The following is a 14,049-nucleotide window of genomic DNA, read 5'->3' on the forward strand; positions in this document are numbered from 1 at the left end:
AAGGAGAAGAATGTGGGTCCATCCGCTTTTGAGTCGATGGGTGAATAAAGGACATTTCCACCATCTGTGTGCTTCTCTATGCAGCCATCCTGATAAGTTCTACTGGTATTGTCGGATGAGCGTGCCAACATTTGACATTCTTCTCGAGACTGTGCAGCCTAGTATCACCTTTAACCCCTTCACCCCCAAGGGTGGTTTGCACGTTATGGACCGGGCCAATTTTTACAATTCTGACCACTGTCCTTTCATGAGGCTATAACTCTGGAACGCTTCAACGGATCCTGGTGATTCTGACATAGTTTTCTCGTGACATATTGTACTTCATGATAGTGGTAAAAATTCTGTGATAGTACCTGCGTTTATTTGTGAAAAAAACAGAAATTTGGCGAAAATTTTGAAAATTTTGCAATTTTCCAACTTTGAATTTTTATGCAATTAAATCACAGAGATATGTCACACAAAATACTTAATAAGTAACATTTACCACATGTCTACTTTACATCAGCACAATTTTGGAACCAAAATTTTTTTTTGTTAGGGAGTTATAAGGGTTAAAAGTTGACCAGCAATTTCTCATTTTTACAACACCATTTTTTTTTAGGGACCACATCTCATTTGAAGTCATTTTGAGGGGTCTATATGATAGAAAATACCCAAGTGTGACACCATTCTAAATACTGCACCCCTCAAGGTGCTCAAAACCATATTCAAGAAGTTTATTAACCCTTCTGGTGCTTCACAGGAATTTTTGGAATGTTTAAATAAAAATGAACATTTAACTTTTTTTCACAAAAAATTTACTTCAGCTCCAATTTGTTTTATTTTACCAAGGGTAACAGGAGAAAATGGACCCCAAAATTTGTTGTACAATTTGTCCTGAGTACGCCGATACCCCATATGTGGGGGTAAACCACTGTTTGGGCGCATGACAGAGCTCGGAAGCGAAGGAGCGCCATTTGACTTTTCAATGCAAAATTGACTGGAATTGAGATGGGACGCCATGTTGCGTTTGGGGAGCCCCTGATGTGCCTAAACATTGAAACCCCCCACAAGTGACACCATTTTGGAAAGTAGACCCCCAAAGGAACTTATCTAGAGGTGTGGTGAGCACTTTGACCCACCAAGTGCTTCACAGAAGTTTATAATGCAGAACCGTAAAAATAAAAAATCATATTTTTTCACAAAAATTATCTTTTCACCCCCAATTTTTTATTTTCCCAAGGGTAAGAGAAGGAATTGGACCACAAAAGTTGTTGTACAATTTGTCCTGAGTACGCTGATACCCTATATGTGGGGGTAAACCACTGTTTGGGCGCATGGGAGACCTCGGAAGGGAAGGAGCGCCGTTTGACTTTTCAATGCAAAATTGACAGGAATTGAGATGGGACGCCATGTTGCGTTTGGAGAGCCACTGATGTGTCTAAACATTGAAACCCCCCACAAGTGACACCATTTTGGAAAGTAGACCCCCTAAGGAACTTATCTATATGTGTTTTGAGAGCTTTGACCCACCAAGGGCTTCACAGAAGTTTATAATGCAGAGCCGTAAAAATAAAACAAAAATTTTTTCCCACAAAAATTATTTTTTTAGCCCCCAGTTTTGTATTTTCCCGAGGGTAGCAGGAGAAATTGGACCCCAAAATTTGTTGTCCAAGTTGTCCTGAGTGCGATGATACACCATATGTGGGGAGAACCACTGTTTGGGCGCATGGGAGGGCTCGGAAAGGAAGGAGCATCATTTGGAATGCAGACTTAGATGGAATGGTCTGCAGGTGTCACATTGCGTTTGCAGAGCCCCTAATGTACCTAAACAGTAGAAACCCCCCACAAGTGACACCATTTTGGAAAGTAGACCCCCTAAGGAACTTATCTAGATGTGTGGTGAGCGCTTTGACCCACCAAGGGCTTCACAAAAGTTTATAATGCAGAGCCGTAAAAATAAAACAAAAATTTTTTCCCACAAAAATTATTTTTTAGCCCCCAGTTTTGTATTTTCCCGAGGGTAACATGAGAAATTGGACCCCAAAAGTTGTTGTCCAATTTGTCCTGAGTGCGCTGATACCCCATATGTGGGGGGGAACCTCCGTTTGGACGCATGGAAGGGCTCGGAAGGGAAGGAGCGCCATTTGGAATGCAGACTTAGATGGAATGGTCTGCAGGCGTCACATTGCGTTTGCAGAGCCCCTAATGTACCTAAACAGTAGAAACCCCCCACAAGTGACACCATGTTGGAAAGTAGACCCCCTAAGGAACTTATCTAGATGTGTGGTGAGCGCTTTGACCCACCAAGGGCTTCACAGAAGTTTATAATGCAGAGCCGTAAAAATAAATCAAAAATTTTTTCCCACAAAAATTATTTTTTAGCCCCCAGTTTTGTATTTTCCCGAGGGTAATAGGAGAAATTGGACCCCAAAAGTTGTTGTCCAATTTGTCCTGAGTGCGCTGATACCCCATATGTGGGGGGGGGAACCACCGTTTGGACACATGGAAGGGCTCGGAAGGGAAGGAGCGCCATTTGGAATGCAGACTTAGATGGAATGGTCTGCAGGCGTCACATTGCGTTTGCAGAGCCCCTAATGTACCTAAACAGTAGAAGCCCCGCACAAGTGACCCCATTAAGGAAACTAGACCCCCCACGGAACTTATCTAGATGTGTTGTAAGAACTTTGAACCCCCAAGTGTTTCACTACAGTTTATAACGCAGAGCCGTGAAAATAAAAAATCCTTTTTTTTCCCCCCACAAAAATTATTTTTTAGCCCCGTTTTGTATTTTCCCAGGGGTAACAGGAGAAATTGGACCCCAAAGGTTGTTGTCCTATTTGTCCTGAGTACGCTGATACCCCATATGTTGGGGTAAACCCCTGTTTGGGCACACGGGAGAGCTCGGAAGGGAAGGAGCACTGTTTTACTTTTTCAACGCAGAATTGGCTGGAATTGAGATCGGACGCCATGTCGCGTTTGGAGAGCCCCTGATGTGCCGAAACAGTGGAAAACCCCCAATTATAACTGAAAACCTAATCCAAACACACCCCTAACCCTAATCCCAACAGTAACCCTAACCACACCTCTAACCTTGACACACCCCTAACCCTAATCCCAACCCTATTCCCAACCGTAAATGTAATCTAAACCCTAACCATAACTTTAGCCCCAACCCTAACCCTAACTTTAGCCCCAACCCTAACTGTAGCCTTAACCCTAGCCCCAACCCTTGCCCTAACCCTAGCCCTAATGGGAAAATGGAAATAAATACATTTTTTTTTATTTTTCCCTAACTAAGGGGGTGATGAAGGGGGGTTTGATTTACTTTTATAGCGAGTTTTTTAGCGGATTTTTATGATTGGCAGCCGTCACACACTGAAAGACGCTTTTTATTGCAAAAAATATTTTTTGCGTTACCACATTTTGAGAGCTATAAATTTTCCATATTTTGGTCCACAGAGTCATGTGAGGTCTTGTTTTTTGCGGGACGAGTTGACGTTTTTATTGGTAACATTTTCGGACACGTGACAGTTTTTGATCGCTTTTTATTCTGATTTTTGTGAGGCAGAATGACCAAAAACCAGCTATTCATGAATTTCTTTTGGGGGAGGCGTTTATACCATTCCGCGTTTGGTAAAATTGCTAAAGCAGTTTTATTCTTCGGGTCAGTACGATTACAGCGATACCTCATTTATATTATTTTTTTATGTTTTGGCGCTTTTATACGATAAAAACTATTTTATGGAAAAAATAATTATTTTTGCATCGCTTTATTCTCAGGACTATAACTTTTTTATTTTTTTGCTGATGATGCTGTATCATGGCTCGTTATTTGCGGGATAAGATGACGCTTTCAGCGTTACCATGGTTATTTATATCTGTCTTTTTGATCGCGTGTTATTCCACTTTTTGTTCGGCGGTATGATAATAAAGCGTTGTTTTTTGCCTCGTTTTTTTTTTTTTCCTTACGGTGTTTACTGAAGGGGTTAACTAGTGGGCCAGTTTTATAGGTCGGGTCGTTACGGACGCGGCGATACTAAATATGTGTACTTTTATTGTTTTTTTTATTATTTAGATAAAGAAATGTATTTATGGGAATAATATATATATTTTTTTCATTATTTTGGAATTTTTTTTTTATTTTTTTTTACACATTTGGAAATTTTTTTTTTTACTTTTTTACTTTGCCCCGGGGGGGGGGGCAATACAGATCTGAGAGAAGTGCAGGCTGCTTCACAGTGCCTGCTCTGAGCAGGCTTCTGTGAAGCCACCTCCCTCCCTGCAGGACCCGGATCCGCGGCCATCTTGGATCCGGGTCTGGAGCAGGCAGGGAGGGAGGTAAGACCCTCGCAGCAACGCGATCACATCGCGTTGCTGCGGGGGGCTCAGGGAATCCCGCAGGGAGCCCCCTCCCTGCGCGATGCTTCCCTGCACCGCCGGCACATCGCGATCATGTTTGATCGCGGTGTGCCGGGGGTTAATGTGCCGGGAGCGGTCCGTGACCGCTCCTGGCACATAGTGCCGGATGTCAGCTGCGATAGTCAGCTGACACCCGGCCGCGATCGGCCGCGCTCCCCCCGTGAGCGCGGCCGATCGTGCTGGACGTACTATTCCGTCCTTGGGAAGTAGGGCCCACCCCACATGGACGGAATAGTACGTCTAATGACAGAAAGGGGTTAAGGATACCAAGATGTGTAAATGTATTTCCGCAGAGGAGCGACGTTTACTTACATTACAGTACGTATTCATCCTCTTTTTGCCTTCTGTTATTTTTTTAGTTAAATACACTGTTCTCTTGCTTTTATCTCTTGTTGTGTTTTGCCATTTTTAAAGTTAAATTGCTTAATCACATTTTGCCTTTTACATTCCATGCTGTTTTTAATCTTGATCTGTTCATTAGGCATTGAGATGTGTTGTCTCTTGTTTAGGCAGGGCATAGTTTGCTATGTCCATAATGTTTATAATGTCCTAAACTCCTAAGATGCTGCATGTATATGTCCTTTCCCATTTTTTTTTCTTCTTTTTTGTAGCTTCCCATCAACTGGTCTCTTCTATGTGGCCATTCATCTTGAATTTTTGATTGGGAAATCCACCATCTCAGGCATTGTCCGTTCTACTTGTACAGAATTATGGTCCAACCTGCATAATTCTGTAATACCTGAAGCCAACACAGAAGAATGGCTGTGGATTGCCCATGGCTTTGAGGATACGTGCCAGTTTCCAAACTGCATACGATCCCTGGATGGGAAGCACATCCGTGTTCGTAAGCTGCCAAACTAAGGGACCCAATATTATAATTATAAACTGTTTTTTTCTGTAGTGCTGTTGGTCCTGGTTGACAGTGCATACAGGTTTATAATTGTTGATATTGGGGCCTATAGAAGAACTGGAGACTCCAGAGTATTCAATTCTTCTACAATGGATTGACGGCTGCGCACTAATGATTTGGACCTCCCACCGACATGTCAGCTACCAGGGTCTACTATGGAAGAGGTTCCTTATGTCATGGTTGCTGATGAGGCCTTTCAATTGAACTGGAACATCATGAGGCCATATCCACCTAGAGCCCTGGACCACCGGCGCAGAATATTTAATTATCGCCTATCCCACGCATGATGATTGATGGAGTGTGCTTTTGGAATACTCTGTGCCAAATAATGGGTTCTGCAGTCAGCCATTCAACTTAACCAGAATCCATGATTGTACATTAATTGATGGTGATAATGGTGCGGATGGAAATAATGGCATGTCTACTACTCATGTACATCATCCAAGCCGTCAGCCCTCGGGACTTATAGTGCGGGATGTGTTTACTAATATTTTGTTTCACCAATGGGATATAATCCATGACAAGACAATGCAGTGTCTATGTTACGATGTTCTCTGTGCGGCGTGCTGGGGCTCTGTGCGTGTGTGCAGGCATTGTCCGATGGGACTACAAGTCCCATCGGACGATGCCTGCTACACTGACAGTGATTGACACATTAGCCAATGATGGGACAGTAGTAATCCTATCATCCGGCTAATGTGTTGAATGAAAAAAAAATACTTCATACATACTACATACATGATACATACGTACTACATACATACATGCTACATACATGCTATATACATACTACATACATACTACATACATACTACATACATACTACATACATACATACCACATGCATACATACTACATACATGCTACATACATACTACGTACATACTGCATACATACTACATGCACACACACTTACATACTACATATATACTACATACATACATACTGCATGCATGCATACTGCATGCATAAATACATACATACATACTACATACATGCTACATAGATACTACATACATGCTACATACATACTACATACATACTACATACATACTATATACATGCTACATGCATGCTACATACATACTGCATACATACTACATACATGCTACATACATGCTACATACATACATAATACATACATACATAAAACATACATACTACATACATACTGCATACATACATACATACTACATACATACTGCATACATACTACATACAGTACATTCTTACATTACATACATGACATACATATAGACATACAGTACATTAAACATAGATTACATACTCACCATTACTTGTCATTTTGATCCCCGAAGCCAGTGTTATCTGTAAAAAATCTGAAAAAAACAAACAACCAATATACTCCCTTTCCGCAGAAATCCACGAGGGTCCCACGACAATCTCCCGTAGAGAACAGCAGCATCAGCTGGTGCGACCGCTCTCTAGGGGCTCCAGGAACACAATGACGGGAGGAAGGTATTCCTCCGCCGCTGTAAAAAAAAAAATCCCTAGTCTCACTTTATGGCATTGCTGTATGAGAAATTTTCCCAGGCAGCAATTGCCATAAAGTGAGCCTTTGAACTCAGGTAACCTCAGTGATGCACTGCAGGAGCCATTGTCTCCTGTCAGTGTGTCACTGAAGGTCCTATAGAGCAGTGACATCACCCGATGTCACTGTTCTATAGGGGAGATCGTTGTGGGACACTCATTATTAATTGGACTACGGCGGACAGGTAGTATATGGTTTATTATTTTACATTTTTTGCAGGCACTGAAGTATGGTAAGTATGGTGAAATGAAGAATATTAAAATACTTTTTCCTAATGTGTGCGTGTTTTATTAACCCTTTCTTACTATTGGATTAATAACGGATAGGCGTCTTATTGACGCCTCTCCGTTATTAACCCGGCTTATTGTCACCTTACAATAGCAAGGTGACATTAACCCCTTATTACCCCATATCCCACCGCTACACGGCAGTGGGAAGAGAGGGGCTAAGTGCCGGAATTGGCGCATCTCCCAGATGCGCCATTTCCGGGGCAGCTGCGGACTGGTATTTGTAGCCGAGGGGGCCAATATCCATGGCCCCTCTCTAGGCTATGAATATCAGCCCGCAGCTATCTGCATAGCCTTTCTGGCTATAAAATATAGGGGGACCCCACGTCATTTATTTTGGGGGTCCCCCTATTTTAATAGCCAGTAAAGGCTACGCAGACAGCTGCGGGCTGATATTCATAGCAGGCTACAAATATTGGCCCCCGGCTGTCAGCTTTCCCCCTCTGGCACAGAAAATTGTGCGGGAGCCCACGCTGCTTTTTTCCATTTTTTTGTTTTGTTTAATTTCAACGCTCATAAAGGCCTCTTTCACACTTGCGTCGGTACGGGTCCATTGCTATGCGTCGGGCCAACGTACCGACGCATGTTGTGAAATTTGTGCATGACATGGGCAGCGGATGCAGTTTTTCAACGCATCCGCTGCCCATTCTGAAGTGCGGGGAGGAGGGGGCGGAGTTTCTGCCGCGCATGCACGATAGAAAATGGTGGACGCGACGGACAAAAAAACTTTCACTTGAACATTTTTTCGTGCCGGGGGGGTTAATGTCACCTTGCTATTGTAAGGTGACATTAAGCCGGGTTAATAACGGAGAGGCGTCAATAAGATGCCTATCCGTTATTAATCCAATAGTAAGAGAGGGTTAATAAAACACGCACACATTAGGAAAAAGTATTTTATTATTCTTCATTTCACTATACTAACCATACTTCAGCGCCTGCAAAAAACGTAAAATAATAAACCGTATACTACCTGTCCGCTGTAGTCCAATTAATAACGAGTAGGGTTGAGCGACTTTTATTTTTATAGGATCGGGTCGGGTTTCACGAAACCCGACTTTCTCAAAAGTCGGGTCGAGTGAAATCGGCCGATCATATAAAAAAGTCGTGGTCGGGGTCGGCCGAAACACGAAACCCAATGCAGTGCAATGGGATACTATGGTTCCCAGGGTCTGAAGGAGAGGAAACTCTCCTTCAGGCCCTGGGATCCATATTTAAGTGTAAAATAAAGAATAAAAATAAAAAATTTGATATACTCACCTCTCCGACGCAGCCTGATGTAACCGGCAGCTTCGGTACCTCAGAATGAGCGCTTTAAAGACCATAGATGACGTCGCGGCCTGTGATTGGTCGCGTGGCGGTCACGTGACCGCCACGCGACCAATCACAGGCCGGGACGTCATCTAAGGTCTTTCAAACGCTCATTCTGAGATACCGAAGCTGCCGGTTACATCGGGCTGTGTCGGAGAGGTGAGTATATCAATATTTTTTATTTTTATTCTTTATTTTACACTTAAATATGGATTCCGATACCGATTCCCGATATCGCAAACATATCAGAACTCGGTATCGGAATTCCGATACCAGATTCAGAAGATCGCCGACCTCATGGCCGACCCCACACAGGGGTCGGGTCGGGTTTCATGAAACCCGACTTTGCCAAAAGTCAGCGACTTCTGAAAATGGCCGACCCTTTTCACTCAACCCTAATAACGAGTGTCCCCCGACGATCTCCCCTATAGAACAGTGACATCGGGTGATGTCACTGCTCTATAGGACCTTCAGTGACACACTGACAGGAGACAATGGCTCCTGCAGTGCATCACTGAGGTTACCTGAGTTCAAAGTTTCACTTTATGGCAATTGCTGCCTGGGAAAATTTCTCAAACAGCAATGCCATAAAGTGAGACTAGGGACTTTGTTTTACAGCGGCTGAGGAATACCTTCCTCCCGTCATTGTGTTCCTGGAGCCCCTAGAGAGCGGTCGCACCAGCTGATGCTGCTGTTCTCTACGGGAGATTGTCGTGGGACCCTCGTGGATTTCTGCGGACAGGGAGTATATTGGTTGTTGTATTTTTCATATTTTTACAGATGACACTGGCTTCGGGGATCAAAATGACAAGTAATGGTGAGTATGTAATCTATGTTTAATGTACTGTATGTCTATATGTATGTCATGTATGTAATGTATGAATGTACTGTATGTAGTATGTATGCAGTATGTATGTAGTATGTATGTAGAATGTATGAATGTATGTAGTATGCATGTAGCATGTATGTAGTATGTATGTAGTATGTATGTATCATGTATGTAGCATGTATGTAGTATGTATGCAGTATGTATGTAGCATGTATGGAGTATGTATGGAGTATTTCTTTTCATTCAACACATTAGCCAGATGATGCCGCACAGAGACCCCCCACGCCACACAGAGACCCCCACGCCGCACAGAGACCCCCCCACGCCACACAGAGACCCCCCCACGCCGCACAGAAACCCCCCCACACTGCATACAGCCTCGGCACGCCACATAGATCCCCTGCACGCCGCATACAGCCCCGGAAGGCACGTACAGATCCCTGGCAGACCCGCACAGACCCCGCCTGCACACACAGACACTCAGTGTCCGCCCACACACTGCCCACACACCACCCACACTCTTCCCCCCTCCGGCACAGCATATAGAAGGACAGAAAGGGCTTATTTACGTTCCGATATTTGTGTCCCATTGACTTGCATTGGTATCGGGTATCAGTATCGGCGATATCCGATATTTTTTGGATATCGGCCGATCCAATCCGATACCGATACTTTTGAATATCGGAAGGTATCGCTCAACACTAATCATATGGCAAATTTGGCAACTATGACAGGGCAACCATCAACTTTAAACAAAACAGTTTAGTCATTATGTGACTTTTTTTACAAATTTACTTATGTAGGTGGAGGTGATGGCGGATGAGCAGCATGAATGATTTGAGTATTTTGTGGGACTACCTGATTGTGACCAGGTGGATGAGGCTGAATTACGTATCAAGGGAGGGCCCTTTTGTGGAACATGGTACTGACCATTTGGGTAAGGCTTTATATATTCATGGGGATAGGCATTGCCCATTTTTGTAAAAACCCCAGAATGGCCATGTCGAGCATAACCATATTGTGACCCCTCTCCTACAGTGATACTCATCCTACACATGCCCATATTTGGCAAGTGCAGCTGGAGTTGTAAAATGCACATGTTGTGGGCGTTTTTGGTATTGCCCTTGAAGTGTTTGTGATGATGGAATACGTGGTAGAACTGGTTCTGTGCCTGCTATTGTATTGTCATCCTGGCTTCCAGGCATGTGTAGGTGGTTGTCGCTAGACATCTGCCATCTTTCAAGGTACAACAACACCTTAGTCAGATTATTTGGTTCGCTGCATGAATCAATCAAAATTTGCATGGTACCTTTGGGTCACAGCCTGACCTCATGGGGAATTGTGCGCAGATACCGTGCAAGACTCCGAGCATATGCCTCCTCACCATCATCATTGATAGTGCATGATAGATAATTCAAAACACCAGTGTCTACTTGGCGCCTGCTACCGGCTGTTAAAACTCCCTCCTGCATTGGCCCAAGCGTGGAATAGCCGCAGCATGGGGTGCAGTATCCAGGGGTAGCGTAGAACTACTACTATGTCCACAATCATCTTCTTCTTGATTGGTCTCATGTCCTGAAGAAGGTTCTGCTGCTGGTGGTGTTTGGCTTGTTGATGCTGCTGCAGAAGAAGTTCCAGCCACCTCTTCAACCTTCACAACAGGGTCCAAGTTGACCTCGGAGTCAGATGCTGTTTCTCGTTCCCTAAGTTTGGAGTCAGTTCTGTTTATTTGTTCAAAGTTAAAAAAAATCTTGGATATTAAGGCCATGTGGCAAATGTGGGGTCACGCATGCACTTATGAGCATATATACATAATAGGAGTAAGGAAATTCAATGTCATAATAGATATATTTTTATTTATTAGTGGCCGCTGAACCATTCCTGTTCCGCTGCTGCCACTCACAGCAGTACAGATCAGGACAACGTTGCCACCGTCTAGTGACATCACACACTGTAAAGTAACACAATGCATTTTTAAAAATTTGAGCACAGTGTTTGCATTTCAAAATATAGGTTAAACTGTAAAGTGGCATGCTACTTGGTAAGTGTAAAGGGAGAAGCAGGCCGGATATTACAGAGAACATCACGTATGATGATGTTATGTTAATTTGTTGCTGCCTTGTTGCTAAATAAAAATTGTTGGGCTTTCCTTTGCATCCTTTCAATGGCAGTCAGCATAATGTGCATTATGTTGGTCCCATATTTCTGGCCTTTCCTGCACCAAAACTATAAACATTTACACATTAATGTGTCTGGCCATGTTGCTGTGTTGCTGGTATCCGTGGAGGCACGTTCCAGACTTTTTTGAGAGGTTGCCAGGAAAATGTACATACTAAATGTTCCTGATAATGGATAAGACAATTTCCTGTCACTTGGAACATAATTGCGTTTTTATCGCAAGCTACACTGATGGTCTGTATGGTGTCTGATTTTTTTCTCACATCCATAGACTTGCATTGGTGAGACTCAAGGGACATACGCGTACAATCGCCGCATGCTGTGATTTCACTCGCACGCTGAATATGCCTGAGAAAAAAACGATGATGGGAGCTGCCCCATAGATTAACAGTGGTCCGAGTGCAATGTGATGTTTTCTCGCATAGCTCTTGTCCGTATCATATGCTAGTGTGACCCCGGCCTAAGTGTAATCCTTTGAAGGGAAAATTGATGGTGGTTATATATAGACATATTTCATAAATCAGGTAAAATTAGTCTTCATCATAATCATAGAATCAAGAAAACACACAGGTTGGTGATAAACATACAGTAAATAAATTTCCCTAACAGGTGTTTCTCCTGGTATTTTAAATGAACAGGTCACTTAAACAAGAGTACAAGAGTGGTATGGTGGTAAATGTATTATAAAGAATAAGTTCTAAGAAAATAAGCAGGGGACTATAAGATATAAAAATATGTCATGTTTGAATTGTAAAAAGAAAGAAAAAATATTTCATTGAATCCCAGTCAAAGACAAATATACAGCTCTGGCAAAAATTTAGAGACCACTGCAAAATGTTCAGTTTGTCTGATTTTTCTCTTTATAGGTATATTTTTGAGTAAAATGCAATTTTTTTTTAGTATATAAACTTCTGACAACATGTCTCCCAATTTCCAATAAATAAATTTTGTATTTTTTTTCTGACAAAGAAAGATGGTCAAAATTGAAAAAAAACAGTGCTTTCAGACCTCAAAAAATTCAAAGAAAACAAGTATATAATCATTTAGAAACAACAAATACTAATGTTTTAACTCATGAAGAGTTCATAAATCAATATTTTGTGGAATAACCATGATTTTTAATCACAGCTTTCATGCGTCTTGGCATGCTTTCCACCAGACTTTCATACTGCTTCTTGCACAAAAATTTAAGCAGTTCTTTTTTGTTTGATGGCATGTGACTATCCATCATCCTCTTGATTACATTCCAAAGGTTTTCAATGGGGTTCAATATAGAAAAGAATGTCCCGGCACTCAAAATAGTACTGTTTAGACAAAAATAATTTTATTGAAGAAACACGTTCCAGAAATTCGTTGCAACGTTTTGGTCATTACATTGACCTTCGTCAGACTGGAGTACATAAACAGAACAAAGAAAAAATTAAATATCTACAAAGTATGTACAAATTATAATCCACGTCCATTAATTACCAGATAATGCATAATCCATGATACTGTAGGTACACATCTTTTTAGGATAGAAAAATTATTTTATTAAAGAAAAAAAGGAAAAAATGAAACAGAAAAAATATTATTGTGCTAGTCTAATAACAATATGGCGACTGATAGGTGACTAGCTGCAGCAAAATTCCACATAGGACTGATATATATGTAAGAATCTCTTAATAGTGGGTCCATACAAGATAATCTGGTCACATAGTTATTATCACTCTTTTTAATGAGGACATATTAAATGAAAGAGATGTCTCCTAGTATAAAAAATTATCAAAAAAACCAAGTAAAAGCAGAAACCAAGGAAGAAAAAAAGTAAAAGAACAAAGAAAAAATAAAGGAAATAAAAGTAGGCTGGTTATCTTACCAAGGAACTATAAAGCGTATGTGCTCATATGTGAAGTCCTATAAATTGCTATGGGCAAGGAGGGGCCATCCATGTTAAAGTCCTAAAGGTGAGACACCAGACAAATGGTAATACATCTAAAAGCCCTCATGAGTAATCAGAACGCTGAATATCAGTGGATACAAAATCCCTGGTGTATAAGTGAAGATTCTTACCAGTAATGGACAGAGTAGTGGGATCCGACGCTTCGGCGTGTAAGGTGCAGAAAATGGTGAATGGACGCCATGAACTTACTAAGGACGGCTCCTTCTTAATATAGTGGCTAGACCGGAAGATCAGGTATGTAAGTGACGGCGCCTGTGTGACGTGGAGAACGTCACTGGACCACACATGGAACGCGGCCCGGCCCTGTGCAGCGCTCACAATAAGCATCATTTTGTGCAGAGCCCTGTATACTATGGCGCGTCTTTACCGGAAGTGCATCACAGTGTTTCTCGGTCCAGCGGAAGTGCTCAGTGAAACGCTCTTGTGGAACGCAAACAGATGCCTAGAAGCAGAAGGAAAGGAAGGGCGGTGCAGGAGGCGGTCCTCATCGCTGGAGCATTAGGTGAATATAATGTCCCGAAGAACAGGAAAGGAGAAGAGAAAAGGGGGAAGAATATCATGAGGTAACCTAGGAGACATCAAGAAAAAAACAAATCAATAAATGGAATAAGCACAGTATACAAATGATAACGGCATATCCTA

The sequence above is a fragment of the Ranitomeya variabilis genome, chromosome 6 (assembly GCF_051348905.1).
Source record: "Ranitomeya variabilis isolate aRanVar5 chromosome 6, aRanVar5.hap1, whole genome shotgun sequence".
NCBI lineage: Eukaryota > Metazoa > Chordata > Amphibia > Anura > Dendrobatidae > Ranitomeya > Ranitomeya variabilis.